The 17,433-nt window shown below is 40.0% G+C and overlaps 1 protein-coding gene across 19 annotated transcripts in view; it reads left to right on the plus strand.

Moving 5' to 3' along the window:
* Nucleotides 1–17,433, plus strand: part of CRACD (capping protein inhibiting regulator of actin dynamics) — a 279,581-nt gene that overhangs the window by 55,199 nt on the left and 206,949 nt on the right. For 2 of the 19 annotated variants that reach the window (XM_077848094.1, XM_077848088.1), the window contains exon 3: nucleotides 444–601. The exons of the other annotated variants lie outside the window; for them this stretch is intronic. The gene's annotated coding sequence lies outside the window, so the exon portion shown is untranslated. The remainder of the gene's footprint in view (nucleotides 1–443; nucleotides 602–17,433) is intronic. 19 annotated transcript variants of the gene reach the window in all.

Consider the following 17,433-nt stretch of genomic DNA (forward strand, 5'->3'; position numbering starts at 1 on the left):
CAGTTTACTTGATTCTCCTCAGTTGGTTTTCATCTATAGTGGAGCTAATCATACTGTCTTGTAGAGTTGTCTTGAGGATTAAATCAGACTTGATAGAGTGTCTTCTGTGTGCCAGGCACTGGGAAGTCATGATGGCCTGATTTAGAAATGTTAGTTCCTTTCCCCACTCTGTGATGTGACATAAGTTAGGCCTGCCTTGTGGTTACTTGAGTTTGTTTGGAACTAAGGAGTGACTGTTGAGAAATTGCTGTACAGGTTTATGACACTATATATATTGATTTGCATTTTTGCCTTATATTTATTCTCATCTTACAAATAAAGAGATTACAAATTTAGCCAGGTTGGCCCTGTAGAATTACCTAGGCACACAGAACCTGGCCTCCTGTTTCCTGCCTCCCGGCTAACTATCCTTCCTTTGAATGGCTGTTGTTTTTCTCCACAAGGTAGGTGAGTTCTTCCACTGGAAGCCCTGAAAAGGAATTCTGCTGCCAGATTCCATGCCAAAGTGATGCCTTATCTTCTAAATGTCGTTGATACTCTTGTTCTACAAAAGTGACAATACCAGAATCCTGAAGACCTTGTTTATGCTTCAAGAGATTAGGTAACCAGAAGCCCTTCTGGCCCAAGGCCATGTAAGATAGTGATTGGTTGGAAGAGAATGCTGATGCCTTTTATTTTGGCAGAAACTCAAAGGCTTTTCCTTCCTTGGTGGTCTCTGTTTCTCTGTCAGTAATGGATGCACCTTGCTGGCACGTCCTGGGCTTCAGGTTTGGGACACTGGCAATTAAAATGATTTGGTTCCGATAGGGAAACTTTAAAATGATCTCATTTGGAGGACTGAATGCGGCTTCTTGTTAAGATCGGAAGTCAATTGCATAGCATGGACAAGTTTGCCTAAATTTTAGTTCAAGTGTTATTTATTGACCCTGGTGTTAGAAAAAATGGTTTTCTATCTTTCTTTTTTTAAAGATTTATTTGAGAGAGAGCACATGAGAGTGAGCATGGGGTGGTGAAGGGGCAGAGGGAGAGGGAGAGGGAGAGAATCTTGAGCAGATTCTCCACGAAGCATGGAGCCTCAAACCCAATGTGGGGCTTCATTTCACAACCCTGAGATCATGACCTAAGCTGAAATTAAGAGTCGGCTGCTTAACCAACTGAGCCACCCAGGCATCTTGGTGTTTTACTATCTTATTAAATATCTGAGGGATTTGAAAATTGTATTTGGAAAACTATTCTAAATATAGTGAAAACTGTGTTGGCTTATACATATATGTTTTCTTCCACTAATTACTTGCTTCCTTTGAATCCTTGTGTCTCAAATTGCTTACACTATCTTCCCTAATAGGTCTTAATAATGTTTGCAACTCCACTCCATTGGCTACTGCAGTCCTTTGACTGGAAATGTGGGCATAAGAAAATATAGGAGAAATTTATGTATAATAATCTATGCATTTATATTCATTTATATGTATTCCAGAATTCCATATACATTTAACAGAATTCTCTGAAATCTTAAAAATTATATTTCTTGTAACAAAAGCAAAGAAATGTAATTATTTTATGTACCGATTTATATATCCACCAGTAGAGGAAGAGGTACAATTTATCTACATCCTTATCACCATTCATTATTGACAGCTTGCTTGTTGCCCATTTCATGAGAATAAAATGATATTTCTTAGGATTTTTGACCTGTTGGATCTTCCCCTCTGTGAATTTGCTCCATCATCAGTGTTATTCATTTACCATTTGTGTTTTGGTTTTGTTTTTTGCCTTCGAGTTTCAAGGAAATCTTTATATTGTGGATCTTCTCTCTGTCAGTTCTTTGTCTTTTAGCTTTGTTCATATTGTCATCAGTCAGGAAGAAGTAAGGAACCCTAACAGTTTCTTCCTTTATGATTGATAGTTTTTTTTTTTTTTTTTTTTTTAAGAAATGGCATAAAGCTAAATGTGAGTTGAGAATGGTATTTTAAACAAGATGTTAAAATAGAACTAATAAAAATATTGATAAATTATATTACATCAGGGATCCCTGGGTGGTGCAGCGGTTTGGCGCCTGCCTTTGACCCAGGGCGCGATCCTGGAGACCTGGGATCGAATCCCACATCGGGCTCCCGATGCATGGAGCCTGCTTCTCCCTCTGCCTGTGTCTCTGCCTCTCTCTCTCTCTCTCTCTCTCTCTCTGTGAGACTATCATATAAAAAAAAAAAATTAAATTATATTACATCAAAGTTTAAAACATAATGTATAGTTTAAATCCTATCATATTCTCATTCTTTCATTCATTCAACAAATATTTATTCTCCACAGTGTGCCAGGAACTTTCCTAGGCTCTGAGGATATAGCTGTGTACAAAAATCCCTATTCTCTTTCACTTCCATTTTGGTCACAGGGTCAAAAATAAATTTAAAATCAAGAACATGCAGTTTAGGCATGCCTGGGTGGCTCAGTAGTTGAGCATCTGCCTTTGGCTCAGGTCATGATCTCAGGGTCCTGGGATTGAGTTCTGCATTGGGCTCCCCTTGAGGAGCCTGCTTCTCCCTCTGCCTATGTCTCTGCGTCTCTCTCTGTGTCTCTTATGAATAAATTTAAAAAAACTTAAAAAGGGGATCCTTGGGTGGCTCAGCGGTTTCGCACCTGCCTTTGGCCCAGGGTGTGGTCCTGGGTCCTGGGATCGAGTCCTGTGTCGGGCTCCCAGCATGGACCCTACTTCTCCCTCTGCCTGTCTCTCTCTCTCTCTCTCTCTCTCTCTATGTTTATCATAAAAAAAAAAAAACCTAGGGATCCCTGGGTGGCGCAGCGGTTTGGCGCCTGCCTTTGGCCCAGGGAGCGATCCTGGAGACCCGGGATCGAATCCCACATCGGGCTCCCGGTGCATGGAGCCTGCTTCTCTCTCTGCCTGTGTCTCTGCCTCTCTCTCTCTCTCTCTCTCTGTGACTATCATAAATAAATAAAAATTAAAAAAAAAAAAAACCTTAAAAAAAAAACATGCAGTTTATCAATACTGTCATTATCACAATGGGGAAATATCAATGACTGCCATAGAGAAACAGCAGGGAAGGGGAATATGGGAGTGTTACAGTTATAAATAGAATTGTTAGGGAAGCCTCACTCAGGAGTAATGTTTGGGCAAAGACCTGAAGAAATCAGGGTTGTAGCATGTGGCTGTAATGGGAAAGAGTAAACTAAGCTGAGGACAGAAAGGGTGGAAAGGCTCTGAATTGATGGTGTGCCTGGAATAGCAGGCACTGGGTGGCTGGAGTGGAGTTAGGTAGGGGAAATGTAGTGGGAGATGAGGTAACCTAGTACCCTCATGTGAGACCTTGAAGGCCATTGCAAAGACTTTGGCTTTTACCTTAGTGGGATGGAAAGTCGTTGGACGATTCTGACAGAGAATGATATAATCTAACTTTAAGGGTCACTTTGATGTCTGCATGGAGAATAATAGGGGGCAGAGACCAGGTAGGAGGCTCTTGCTTATATAGTTGAAACATAATGGTCTGTTGGAGTGATGAGTAGTAGTCAGATTTTAGATATGTTTTTATATATTTCATATTTTTCAAAGGTAGAACCCAGAAAATTTGATGATGGTTTGGATGTGGGAAGTGAGAGAAAGACAAGAGTCAAGGATGATGCTGAAGTTTTCTGTCTGAGCCATTGGAAGTTTGGAGTTGCTATTTATTGAGATGGGGAAGATTGTGGAAGGAGCAGGTTTGGAGGGGAAGGTCAGAGGTTCAGCTTTGGGCATATTACATTGGAGATGTCTATTAGCTATTCAAGGAGAGTTGGTAGAAGTTGCAAAGGAATATATGAGGTTGGAGTTCAGGGGAGAGAACCAAATTGGAAATAAACATTCAGGAAACATCAGTATATGCTGAATAGTTGGTATTTAAAGGTATGAGACTGGATGAAGTTACCCAGAGAATGAGTATAAATTATGAGAAGAAGAGACTCAAGATCTGAGCCCTGGACTACTTCAATGTTTAGAGGCTTGGGACATGAGGAAGACTCAGCAGAGACTGAGAAAGTCTCCAGTGAGGTAGTGATGAGGAAATTCTGGAGCCAAGATAGTGTTTTGAGAAAAGAAGGAGCAATCCACTGTGTGTGTGATGCTGCTGACAGAAAAAGGATAATAAGGACTGAGAATTGACCATTGGATTTAGCCATATGAAGGTCATTGGCGACATAAAGAAGAGCAGTTGAGTGGAATGGTGGTAGAGACAGACTTATTAGAATAGGTTTAAGGGATAGTCGAAGGATCTGAATTGGAGACAGCAAAGAGAGACGGCTTTTTAAATTTTGCTGTAATGTAGAGCAGAGAGATGGGACAGAAGTTATAAATGGAGACAAAGAATTTTTTTTTTTTAAGATGGGAAATATAGCCTGTTTATGTTCCAACATTTGCCAACTGGATGCTTGAGTAGGAAAATTAATGATGTAGGAAAAGGGGGGAGAATTGGTGGAGCCTGCCCTGTTGAGTGGCTAAGAGTGGATGAAGTCTGATTTACAAAGTGGAGTGGTTAGCCTTAGGAAAATGGAAACATCATTCACAGTAGTAGGAGGGAAGAGAGAATACCATACATGCAGCCAGCTACAGATAGGCAAGTGGATGCAGTGGTGAGAGCTTGTGGAAGTTTTAGAGAAGCGGCATTTTCATTTTTGATCTGATTTTTAGTTGGCAGTTATTTTTATTTATATATTTTTAGGATTTTATTTATTTATTCCTGAGAGACAGAGAGAGAGAGAGAGAGAGGCAGAGACACAGGCAGAGGGAGAAGCCAGCTCCATGCAGGGAGCCCCACATGGGACTCGATCCCGGGACTTCCCAAGATCATGCCCTGGGCCGAAGGCAGGTGCCAAACCGCTGAGCCACCCAGGGATCCCCTAGTTGGCATTTTAAGGAATGATCTTTGACCCGTTCTTCCCTTAGTTGCTAATATTCTATACATCAACACTTAAATTTCTCTAAAGGAACCCTAAAATAAAATTGTATGTTTGTTTAGTTTTCAAACCATGAATATTTTGCTGGATTTTGCTTATCCTTTAATATATATATATATTTTTTTAGATTTTTAAAAAAGATTTTATGTATTTATTCATGAAAGACACACAGAGACAGAGACACAGGCAGAGAAGCAGGCTCCCCACAGGGAGCCTGATGTGGGACTTGATCCCAGGACCACAGGATTATGCTCTGAGCCAAAGGCAGATGAGCCACCCAAGCATCCCTATATTTTTTAGGTTTAATCAATTAATTTATTTGAGAGAGAAAGAGTGTGTGCACATGTGAGTGGGAGGAGGGGCGGAGGCAGAGAATCCCAAGCAGATTGTATGCTGAGCGTGGAGCCTGATGCAGGGCTTGATCTCATGACTTGGGCCGAAAAACTGGGAGTTGGACACTTAATGACTGAGCCATTCAGGTGCTCCAAAGTATTTTTTAATGGCAAGTCTAATGAACCAAACTTCCAGTTTGAAGTTCTGGTATTTTAAGCTGTGTTTGCACATTGACTTGATGAATGTTCTTTTTTGTTTTGTTTTGTTTTAAGATTTTATTTATTTATTCATGAGAGACACAGAAAGAGAGGCAGAGACATAGGTAGAGGGAGAAGCAGGCTCCCTGTGGGGAACCTGATGTGAGACTCGATCCCAGGACCCTGGGATTATGCCCTGAGCCAAAGGCAGATGCCCAACTGCTGAGCCACCCAGGTGCCCCGATTTGGTGAAAGTTTTATTGCAGCACACACAGAGTACCTAGTAAAGTTACTTCGAAATTAAAGGAAAATTATCTGGCACCTATGTGAAAAAATGTGTGAAACACAAAGAACTTAAGGATTTCTGGTGGAGTGGCACAATAGATTCTGCTATGGACAGGTTGTAAAATCTGCCTTGATTTTTCATATTTTCATAGATGAAATTTTGAAAATTTTTTGAAATTTTAAATTTTCATATATGATGACATAAGTTTAGTGTTAACTTTTTATATATGCATATACTTGTACTATTTTGGTAAAAATGGAAGTAACTATTAGTATGGTCTTAGGAAATTCTACAAAGTGTGATCAACTTCTAAAAATAATATTAATTATTGAGGCTTATTCTGACCTAGTCTATAAGAATAATTTTAATTGTCACAGATTAGAGCTCTTACTTCATTTTTAGTAACTGATATAATTAACACTTCTTCCACTTAATAATAACAAGAACTTAAGGTGTCAACAGGATAATTCCCAGAGGTCAAGAGCTAGTTTCCCAGGAGACCTCCATATTGACACTTGATACTACCACCAATACCTATTCTTTACCAAGGTAAACAATGTGAATTCTCTGCTGAATTTCTGCTCTGTTCGTTACATTAAAAACAGCATTGGTGTAGATTTGGTGAGCATTGATTGAGGAGCGGGTAGCTGTTTACTTTTACTTAAGATATAGGTAATTGTGGACCTCTGTCTGAATCATCAAAATCTGATTTGAGAACTTGGATCTTCATCTTTCAAGAGTATTGTAGGCCCTTTAGAGTCACATAGAAGACTTTGGGGAGGCTGGACTTGTAACCTTCTGCTAATGACTACCTTATTCAAGTACTATTTTTTAAGGCCAGGATCTGACATTAGTGTTTGATAATCTCTGTTTTTCTCTTTCTCTCCTCTTTTTTTTTTTTTAATTTTAATTTTTTTTTCTCTCCTTTATTTTCTTGAATGAATTTGGATCTTGTAAATACCTATTCTTTTGGGACATGCTTTGATGCTGTATTCACCTGCCTTTGGTATGACTTGGTCTAAACCACATTTTATCTAGGTTAAAAATAACAATGTGGCTTAAGAACAGTGTCCTTCAGCTGCCCACATTGGGCATTTTAAGTTTTGGCGTATTAACTGTTCCGAAATGGCCAGTTTCCATGATCCTCAGTGTCCTTTGATGGTTTTGCCCTAATGAGACCTGGCTCTCTTTCCTGTGGCTTACAGGCTCAAGAAAGGAGGCTCTGTGTGGGTTAGCAGACATTGAGACTTTTGCAGGCCAAGCCAACAGAGTTCAATTTGTCACTCACTGGGCTAAATTAAGTGAGCAGCATGCTGGAAATGGGACAGACTGGCCAACTGTGCCTCGTACAATGCCATATGTGTTGCTATAGACTATGGAATGGCGATGTCTGTTGATTAGCAGAGCCTATTGAAATAAATGCTGAGGAAATCATATGTATGTCATTTTTGGCACCAGATGTTAGTTCGTGGAAACCAGTTGTGTGGTGTTTTTCCAATCAGATTATTTCTAGACAATGAATTTTTGTTAAAAGACAGTTATTTATTTTTAATGTCAGAAAGAATTAACCTTGCTTGAATAGCATACCTAGATATGTAATAATTGATGTACCCAATTTTAAGCAGCCCTAAATACAAATTGTCCATAGGTTAATTATGGAAAAGTGTGACATTTTAGTAACTAGAAGCAAACAGTTATAAAATTAGAACGGTTAACAAATTTAAATTAGTTTAAGTTAGTAGTTTTGCTCTCTTCCTACAAACCCGTCAGTATGAAGATTTAAAGCTTTTCTATTGTTACGGGTTCAGTTGTGTCCTCAGCAAAGTTCATATGTTGAAATCCTAACTCCTAGTATCTCAGACTGTGACTACTTGGAGATAAGATCTTTACAGAAATAATTAAGTTAAAATGAGGATTTTTCAGTAGACCCTAATCCAACATGACTAGTATTCTTGTAAGAAGAGAAAAGCTGGACAGAGACATACACAGGTGAGAGGCAACGCGAGGACACAGGAAAAAGATAAGGCATGGTGAGAGGCTTTAGAAGGAACCAGCCCTGTTCCCACCTTGATCTTAGACTACTAGGCTCCACAACTGTGAGAAAATAAAGCCACCCAGTCTGGCGGTACTCTGTTAAAACAGAATTGCAAACTAATACTAATACTGGTGTGAGCAAGAGAATAAAAACATAAAAGATTTTATGGGTCAATAAATAAATGGAAATTTTAAAACCTTAATCTAGATTTCAAATGATCTGAGTGGGGAAACCATTGCATGGGCCTTCTGCTGCCTGGCGTCAGAGCCCCTGCTGAGATGGCAAGTAGTGAGCACAATAGAAAACCATGAGATTTTAGATCTGTAAGGGAAGGACCTTAGATATCATCTGTTGCAACTTCCTTGGTTACAGAGGAGGAAACTAACACTTGAAGCACTGGAGGATTCATCTAGGAGCACATGGTTACTTATTGACATATCCATGCCTGGAACCCAGATCTTTCTGGTTCAAGACCCAACCCCTTTTTTCCTCAAGGTGGTACCTATATGACATCAGGTTCTGCTGTTTTGGCAAATTCGATTTGAGAAACAATGTGTTTTTCTTCTGTTCTTTTTTGTTGATGTTGTTAAGAAAATTTTCCAGTTCAAGGGATCCCTGGGTGGCTCAGCGGTTTGGCCCAGGGTGCAATCCTGGATTCCTGGGATCCAGTCCCGCGTCAGTCCCGCGTCAGGTTCCCAGCATTGGAGCCTGCTTCTCCCTCCTCCTGTGTTTCTCCCTCTCTCCCTCTCTCTATCATAAATAAATAAATAAATAAATCTTTTTAAAAAAATAATATTTTCCACTTCAAAAAGGTATAAAGAATAACATAATAATTACCTGGGCCTCCACCACCTACTTTAAGCTATTAAAATATTACACATTGAATTAAAGCACCTTCCCTGGTCATATAGCCTTCCCTATCCTTTCGAGGTAACTACTGTCTCAAATTTGTCATTTAGCTTTCCTATGTATCTCTCTGTACTCTTATTAAAATTGAGTGTATTACAAAGCAATATATAGATTCATTGTACAAATATTAAACATATAAAAGGTATGTCAAATATATCCTTCTTAGTTGGTATTCCACTCATTCTTGTATATGAAAGTCAGCTTTCTTCGTATATATTGCTCCACTTCACTCATTTCCACTGCTATATTGTTTTCCATTTTATGAATATACTATATTTCTGTATTCTTTTTGCTGATATTTAGGCTGTTTTTAGTTCCAAGATGATGCTGCTATGAATATTCTTAGATGTAATTTCCTGTGCATGCGTGTGAAAGCTTATTTAGGATATGTATCTGTGGGTGGAAGTGCTAAGTCATAGGTTGTGTACATTTTCAGTCTTTCCAGATACTGCCAAATTGTTCTGCAAAGTGGTTGCACCAGTTTACATTCCTACTTAGTAGTATGGGTACCCGTTGTTTCACATCCTTGCCAGCCATGATTTTGTGCCAGTCTAATGCATTTTAATTTCCCTCATTATGAATGAATATCAGCATCTCTTTATGTTTATTGGCCACTTGGGTTTTTTTAAGTGTATTTTTTTTTTCTTTTTCTAGTCAGAGTCCTAGAGACAGAATGGGTTTGAGTGGTCCTGGTGTCCATCTCTTCATTTTATAAGTGAGGAAACAGGGGCTAGAGAAATGTAGGGACTAGTTTAAGGTCCCCAAACAAAAATTTGGGGGCTATGCTTCCCTGTCCTCTGTTCTATTTTACCAAATAGTCAAATCATGCATTTGGGTGAATTACCTTTTTGGTTTTGTTAAGAACAGAGTCTAGAGCTAAACTGACTAATCAGAAGAGTTTAATTAGTGAGTATGTGGATTACATATGTGACACTGTTTTATTGGAATTTTCTGAAAACCCAAACCATCATCTCCTTGTTTAAAACCCTTCTGGGTTTCCCATTGCTCCTTGGAAAGTCAAAACTGCTTAGCTCTCTCTGTTGGATTGGGTCCCTCCTGCCTCTTCAGGCTCTTCTGGGTCCCTCCTTGTCTGTTCTCCAGCCAGACTGGCTTTCTTTTGGCTTCACACTTGGCTTCACAACTTGCTGTGCTCCGTTCCTCAGCAGGGCCTGTGTGTTCTCACTCTGCCTGCAGCTCTCTCCCCCACCTTCCCTCCTTCTGGCTCATTCTTGTACAGGTCTCCCATTGTCACTTCCTCAGGGAAGCCTTCCTGAACACTCCCACTAGCCCATATCCCTTCTCAGTGCTCACAAGGCCCAATACCTTTCATAACACTCATCACAGCTGTAGGTTTACACTTATGTGTACAGTTATTAAGGTATCACTTCTTCGTGAGCCCTTAGTCCCAATGAAGTCAGGGACTGTGTTTTGGCTCACCATTCAATCCCTGGCTTTTAGCAGTGTGCCTGACATATGGTTGGAACTCACTAAATATTCGTGGAATAAGTAAATGAGTAAATGGTTCATCTTTAAAAAGCTCATCTTACCTAACTCTCTGGAGGCAAACTGTCTATAGCTGATTGGACTCACCCATTTGCTTCTCAGTATAGCCCTGCGCTGCGTTCTTCAGGAAAAGAGCAATGCTAAATGGACTGTGTTGAAGATTTATATTCATGACTCAAAGTATATAGCAAGGAGAGAAAAAGGAAAAAGGAGAATTAGAGCTTGGAAGGAGGAATGCTAGACGAATAGTTGCCTGATCAGAGAGCCTGCAGAATGGGCCATTTGAACTCTCGGAGTTAGGCTGGGTGAACTCCTAATCTAAGAGAGTCTGGACAGTGGTTTGATGGGCCACTTATTAACATAGAAGGGAAAGCTTCTGAATAGATCTTAGCTGGGCCTTTCCTTTGAAGATTCTGGTTTGAAGAACTCAAAATGAGGGTGCACTGTAAGAATAAAAAGCAGTTTTGCTCCCTCTCTCAAACTATTGCTTTTATTTGTACAAGACAAATATGGGTTCTGTATATGACTAATATTTTGTTACCTTAATCCTTAAAGAATAATGTAACTCCTAGCACAGTCCTTTGAGAGTCTGTTTCCAAATAGAAATCTTGCTTTAATTATTAGATTTTTCTTATTCTGTGTCTTTTGTACATCTCAGTATTGTCCAGGATAGAAGAAAAGAGGGGACTTCTTTACCCTTTCCTGAGTATGTCCATAATTCTTAAAACACTACATCTCCATAATTCCTCAATGTTATTCTTTTTTTTTTTTTTTACAGATTTCTTTATTATTTTAGAGAGAGAGCATGAGTGGGGGTGGAGGGGAGGAGAGAGGAGCAAAGGGAGAGGGAGAGGAAGAGAGAATCCCAAGCAGACTCCCTGCTGAGCACGGAGTCCAATGTGGGGCTTGATCTCATGACCCCAAGATCATGACCGGAGCTGAAATAAAGAGTCGGACACTTAACTTATTGTGCCATCCAGGTACCCCACTTCAATGTTATTCTTAATTCACTACGAAAAGAAATAAGTTATTTCTGGATTGTTCACTTAGCAGTAGGTAGCAAGCATATGTTTTCAGGATGTGATAACAAACTCAAATTTTCTGTTTAGTTTTGTTATCTCTTTCTTAGCCAGAGAGTTAAGAACTTCCTTTGTAAATCTTCATTTCCTTCATAGCTGTGAGAAGTCAGGGTTCTCAATGGAACATGCTCCATGAGCTCTATGCTTTCACTAAAGGCAAAGAACAGCTATGGTGTTGCAAGAATGCCAAGTAGGAATATTGAAGCTAATAAGCAAAACTACCTGTGCCCAAGTAAGTGTAATGTCTTTTGTTATAAAACAGAAGGTATTTGCCTCTAGTACATTATTGATCTTTCAAATGACTCTTTAAGGTAGTTATGAGTGTTCAGTTATTTTTATATTTATTTATTTATTTGTTTAATTTATTTTTAAAAAGATTATTTATTCATGAAAGAGAGAGGCAGAGGGAGAAGCAGGCTCCATGCAGGGAGCCCAATGTGGGACTCGATCCTCGGTTTCCAGGATTACGGCCTGAGCCAAAGGCAGGTGCCAAACCGCTGAGCTACCCAGGGATCCCCTATTTTTATTTTTGACAAGGTAACAATAACTGAAACTCTGAGTTTGGGTTGTTTTGTATGGTAGGAACACAGTGCAAAGTTAAATCTGTTCCCATTTTTAATAAAATAATAAGACTTAGCTGTAATTAAAAGGACCTGTTTTGTTTTTTTTTAATTTATTTTTTATTGGTGTTCCATTTACCAACATACAGAATAACCCCCAGTGCCTGTCACCCGTTCACTCCCCCCTTCTACCACCCCTAGTTCTTTTCCCAGAGTTAGCAGTCTTTACGTTCTGTCTCTCTTTCTGATATTTCCCACACATTTCTTCTCCCTTCCCTTATATTCCCTTTCACTATTATTTATGTTCTCCAAATGAATGAGAACATATAATGTTTGTCCTTCTCCACTGACTTACTTCACTCAGCATAATACCCTCCAGTTCCATCCACATCCAAACAAATGGTGGGTATTTGTCATTTCTAATAGCTGAGTAATATTCCATTGTATACATAGACCACATCTTCTTTATCCACTCATCTTTCGATGGACACCGAGGCTCCTTCCACAGTTTGGCTATTGTGGCCATTGCTGCTATAAACATCGGGGTGTAGGTGTCCCGGCGTTTCATTGCATCTGAATCTTTGGGGTAAATCCCCAACAGTGCAATTGCTGGGTCGTAGGGCAGGTCTATTTTTAACTCTTTGAGGAATCTCCACACAGTTTTCCAGAGTGGCTGCACCAGTTCACATTCCCACCAACAGTGTAAGAGGGTTCCCTTTTCTCCGCAACCTCTCCAACATTTGTGGTTTCCTGCCTTGTTAATTTTCCCCATTCTCACTGGTGTGAGGTGGTATCTCATTGTGGTTTTGATTTGTATTTCCCTGATGGCAAGTGATGCAGAGCATTTTCTCATATGCATGTTGGCCATGTCTATGTCTTCCTCTGTGAGATTTCTGTTCATGTCTTTTGCCCATTTCATGATTGGATTGTTTGTTTCTTTGGTGTTGAGTTTAAGAAGTTCTTTATAGATCTTGGAAACTAGCCCTTTATCTGATATGTCATTTGCAAATATCTTCTCCCATTCTGTAGGTTGTCTTTTAGTTTTGTTGACTGTATCCTTTGCTGTGCAAAAGCTTCTTATCTTGATGAAGTCCCAATAGTTCATTTTTGCTTTTGTTTCTTTTGCCTTCGTGGATGTATCTTGCAAGAAGTTACTGTGGCCGAGTTCAAAAAGGGTGTTGCCTGTGTTCTCCTCTAGGATTTTGATGGAATCTTGTCTCACATTTAGATCTTTCATCCATTTTGAGTTTATCTTTGTGTATGGTGAAAGAGAGTGGTCCAGTTTCATTCTTCTGCATGTGGATGTCCAATTTTCCCAGCACCATTTATTGAAGAGACTTCTTTCTTCCAATGGATAGTCTTTCCTCCTTTATCGAGTATTAGTTGACCATAAAGTTCAGGGTCCAATTCTGGGTTCTCTCTTCTGTTCCATTGATCTATGTGTCTGTTTTTGTGCCAGTACCACACTGTCTTGATGACCACAGCTTTGTAGTACAACCTGAAATCTGGCATTGTGATGCCCCCAGATATGTTTTTTTTTTTTTTTTTAATTCCCCTGGCTATTCGGGGTCTTTTCTGATTCCACACAAATCTTAAAATAATTTGTTCTAACTCTCTGAAGAAAGTCCATGGTATTTTGATAGGGGTTGCATTAAATGTGTATATTGCCCTGGGTAACATTGACATTTTCACAATATTCTGCCAATCCATGAGCATGGAATATTTTTCCATCTCTTTGTGTCTTCCTCAATTTCTTTCAGAAGTGTTCTATAGTTTTGAGGGCATAGATCCTTTACATCTTTGGTTAGGTTTATTCCTAGGTATCTTAGGCTTTTGGGTGCAATTGTAAATGGGATTGACTCCTTAATTTCTCTTTCTTCAGTCTCATTGTTAGTGTATAGAAATGCCACTGATTTCTGGGCATTGATTTTGTATCCAACAAAAATGTCTTTTTGTTGTCTGATTGCTGAGGCTAGGACTTCCAGTACTATGTTGAATAGCAGTGGTGAGAGTGGACATCCCTGTTTTGTTCCTGATCTTAGGGGAAAGGCTCCCAGTGCTTCCCCATTAAGAATGATATTTGCTGTGGGCTTTTCGTAGATGGCTTTTAAGATGTTGAGGAATGTTCCCTCTATCCCTACACTCTGAAGAGTTTTGATCAGAAAGGGATGCTGTATTTTGTCAAATGCTTTCTCTGCATCTAATGAGAGGATCATATGGTTCTTGGTTTTTCTCTTGCTGATATGATGAATCACACTGATTGTTTTACGGGTGTTGAACCAGCCTTGTGTCCCAGGGATAAATCCTACTTGGTCATGGTAAATAATTTTCTTAATGTACTGTTGGATCCTATTGGCCAGTATCTTGTTGAGAATTTTTGCATCTGTGTTCATCAGGGATATTGGTCTGTAATTCTCCCTTTTGGTGGGGTCTTTGGTTTTGAAATTAAGGTGATGCTGGCCTCATGGAACGAATTTGGAAGTACTCCATCTCTTTCTATCTTTCCAAACAGCTTTAGGAGAATAGGTATGGTTTCTTCTTTAAACGTTTGATAGAATTCTCCTGGGAAGCCCTCTGGCCCTGGACTCTTGTGTCTTGGGAGGTTTTTGATGACTGCTTCAATTTCCTCCCTGGTTATTGGCCTGTTAAGGTTTTCTATTTCTTCCTGTTCCAGTTTTGGTAGTTTGTGGCTTTCCAGGAATGCGTCCATTTCTTCTAGATTGCCTAATTTATTGGCGTATAGTTCATAATATGTTTTTAAAATCGTTTGTATTTCCTTTTGTTGGTAGTGATCTCTCCTTTCTCATTCATGATTTTAATTTGAGTCTTCTCTCTCTTCTTTTTAATAAGGCTGGCTAATGGTTTATCTATCTTATTAATTCTTTCAAAGAACCAACTCCTGGTTCTGTTGATCTGTTCCACAGTTCTTCTGGTCTCGATTTCGTTGAGTTCTGCTTGAATCTTTGTTAACTCTCTTCTTCTGCTGGGTGTAGGATATATTTGCTGTTTTTTCTCTAGCTCCTTTATGTGTAAGGTTAGCTTTTGTATTTGAGTTCTTTCCAGTTTTTGAATGGATGCTTGTATTGCGATGTATTTCCCCCTTAGGACTGCTTTTGCTGCATCCCAATGATTTTGAACGGTTGTATCTTCATTCTCATTAGTTTCCATGAATCTTTTTAATTCTTCCTTAATTTCCTGGTTGACCCTTTCATCTTGTAGCAGGATGGTCCTTAACCTCCACGTGTTTGAGGTCCTTCCAAACTTCTTGTTGTGATTTAGTTCTAATTTCAAGGCATTATGGTCTGAGAATATGCAGGGGACGATCCCAATCTTTTGGTATCGGTTCAGACCCGATTTGTGACCCAGTATGTGGTCTATTCTGGAGAAAGTTCCATGTGCACTTGAAAAGAATGTGTATTCAGTTGAGTTTGGATGTAAAGTTCTGTAGATATCTGTGAAATCCATCTGGTGTAGTGTATCATTTAAAGCTCTCGTTTCTTTAGAGATGTTGTGCTTATTTAGAAGACCTATCCCGGGTAGAAAGAGCTAGATTGAAGTCACCAAGTATAAGTGTATTATTATCTAAGTATTTCTTCACTTTGGTTATTAATTGATTTATATATTTGGCAGCTCCCACATTTGGGGCATATATATTGAGGATTGTTAAGTCCTCTTGTTGGATAGATCCTTTAAGTATGATATAGTGTCCCTCTTCATCTCTCACTACAATCTTCGGGGTAAATTTTAGTTTATCTGATATAAGGATGGTTACCCTTGCTTTCTTTTGAGGACCATTTGAATGGTAAATGGTTCTCCAACCTTTTATTTTCAGGCTGTAGGTGTCCTTCTGTCTAAAATGAGTCTCTTGTAGACAGCAAATGAATGGGTCCTGCTTTTTTATCCAGTCTGAAACCCTGCGCCTTTTGATGGGGTCATTAAGCCCGTTCACGTTCAGAGTTACTATTGAGAGATATGAGTTTAGTGTCATCATGATATCTATTCAGTCCTTGTTTTTGTGGATTGTTCCACTGAACTTCTTCTTAAAGGGGAATTTTAAGAGTCCCCCTTAAAATTTCTTGCAGAGCTGGTTTGGAGGTCACATATTCTTTCAGTTGCTGCCTGTCTTGGAAGCTCTTTCTCTCTCCTTCCATTTTGAATGAGAGCCTTGCTGGATAAAGTATTCTTGGTTGCATGTTCTTCCCATTTAGGACCCTGAATATATCCTGCCAGCCCTTTCTGGCCTGCCAGGTCTCTGTGGAGAGGTCTGCTGTTACCCTAATACTCCTCCCCATAAAAGTCAGGGATTTCTTGTCTCTTGCTGCCTTAAGGATCTTCTCTTTATCTTTGGTATTTGCAAGTTTCACTATTAAATGTTGAGGTGTTGAACGATTTTTATTGATTTTAGGGAGGGATCTCTCTATTTCCTGGATCTGAATGCCTGTTTCCCTTCCCAGATTAGGAAAGTTTTCAGCTAGAATTTGTTCAAATACATATTCTGGCCCTCTGTCCCTTTCGGCGCCCTCGGGAACCCCAATTAAACGTAGGTTTTTCTTCCTCAGGCTGTCGTTTATTTCCCTTAATCTATCTTCATGGTCTTTTAATTGTTTGTCTCTTTTTTCCTCAGTTTCCCTCTTTGCCATCAACTTGTCTTCTATGTCACTCACTCGTTCTTCCACCTCGTTAACCCTCGTCGTTAGGACTTCTAGTTTGGATTGCATCTCATTCAATTGATTTTTAATTTATGCCTGATTAGCTCTAAATTCTGCAGTCATGAAGTCTCTTGAGTCCTTTATGCTTTTTTTTAGAGCCACCAGTAGCTGTATAATAGTGCTTCTGAATTGGCTTTCTGACATTGAATTATAATCCAGATTTTGTAACTCTGTGGGAGAGAGGACTGTTTCTGATTCTTTCTTTTGAGGTGAGGTTTTCCTTCTAGTCATTTTGCTCAGTGAAGAGTGGCCAAAAGCGAGTTGTATTGGGAAAAGGAGAAAAAGAGAGGAGAGAAAGAAGGAAAGAAAAGAGAAAGAGAAAAAAGAAAAAAGGAAGAAAAAAAAAAGAAAAAGAAAGAAAGGAAAAAGGTGGGGGAACGAAACAAATCAAAAAGCAAAACAAAACAAAAACAAACAAAAAAACCACGGGGGAGTATCTTCTGATTCTGTGTACTTTAAGTCCCTTGACTTCCCCTGGAACTTGTCCCTCTAGCTGGTCTTCTGGGGGAGGGGCCCGTTGTGCTGATTTTCAGGTGTTACCACTTGGGGGAGCTGCTCTGCCCACTGCCTGGTGCAGGGCTCAGTGGGGTTGTTTACCCCGTGAGGCCCCAGTAGGAACAACCCCAGTGGCTGCGGCAGGTCTACAGCCCTGGATTCAGCTCCCGCAGGAACTACTCCGTCTGCAGGGCCTGGAGGCTCTGGGGCGGGGCCGCTGATCTGCTCAGCTCGGGCAGGAGCGTCCTTGCTGTCCTGGGCCCTCCCGGCCTCTGCCTGTCCCGGGGGGAGGCCAGATCCTGGGTTGTGTCCCAGCGCCCAGTGCTCCGGGGCCTGCGCTGTTGGATTCGTGCTCCGGGCTGCGCAGCCCCCTCCACGGAGCCGCC

This window comes from Canis aureus, chromosome 14 (assembly GCF_053574225.1).
Source record: "Canis aureus isolate CA01 chromosome 14, VMU_Caureus_v.1.0, whole genome shotgun sequence".
Lineage (NCBI taxonomy): Eukaryota > Metazoa > Chordata > Mammalia > Carnivora > Canidae > Canis > Canis aureus.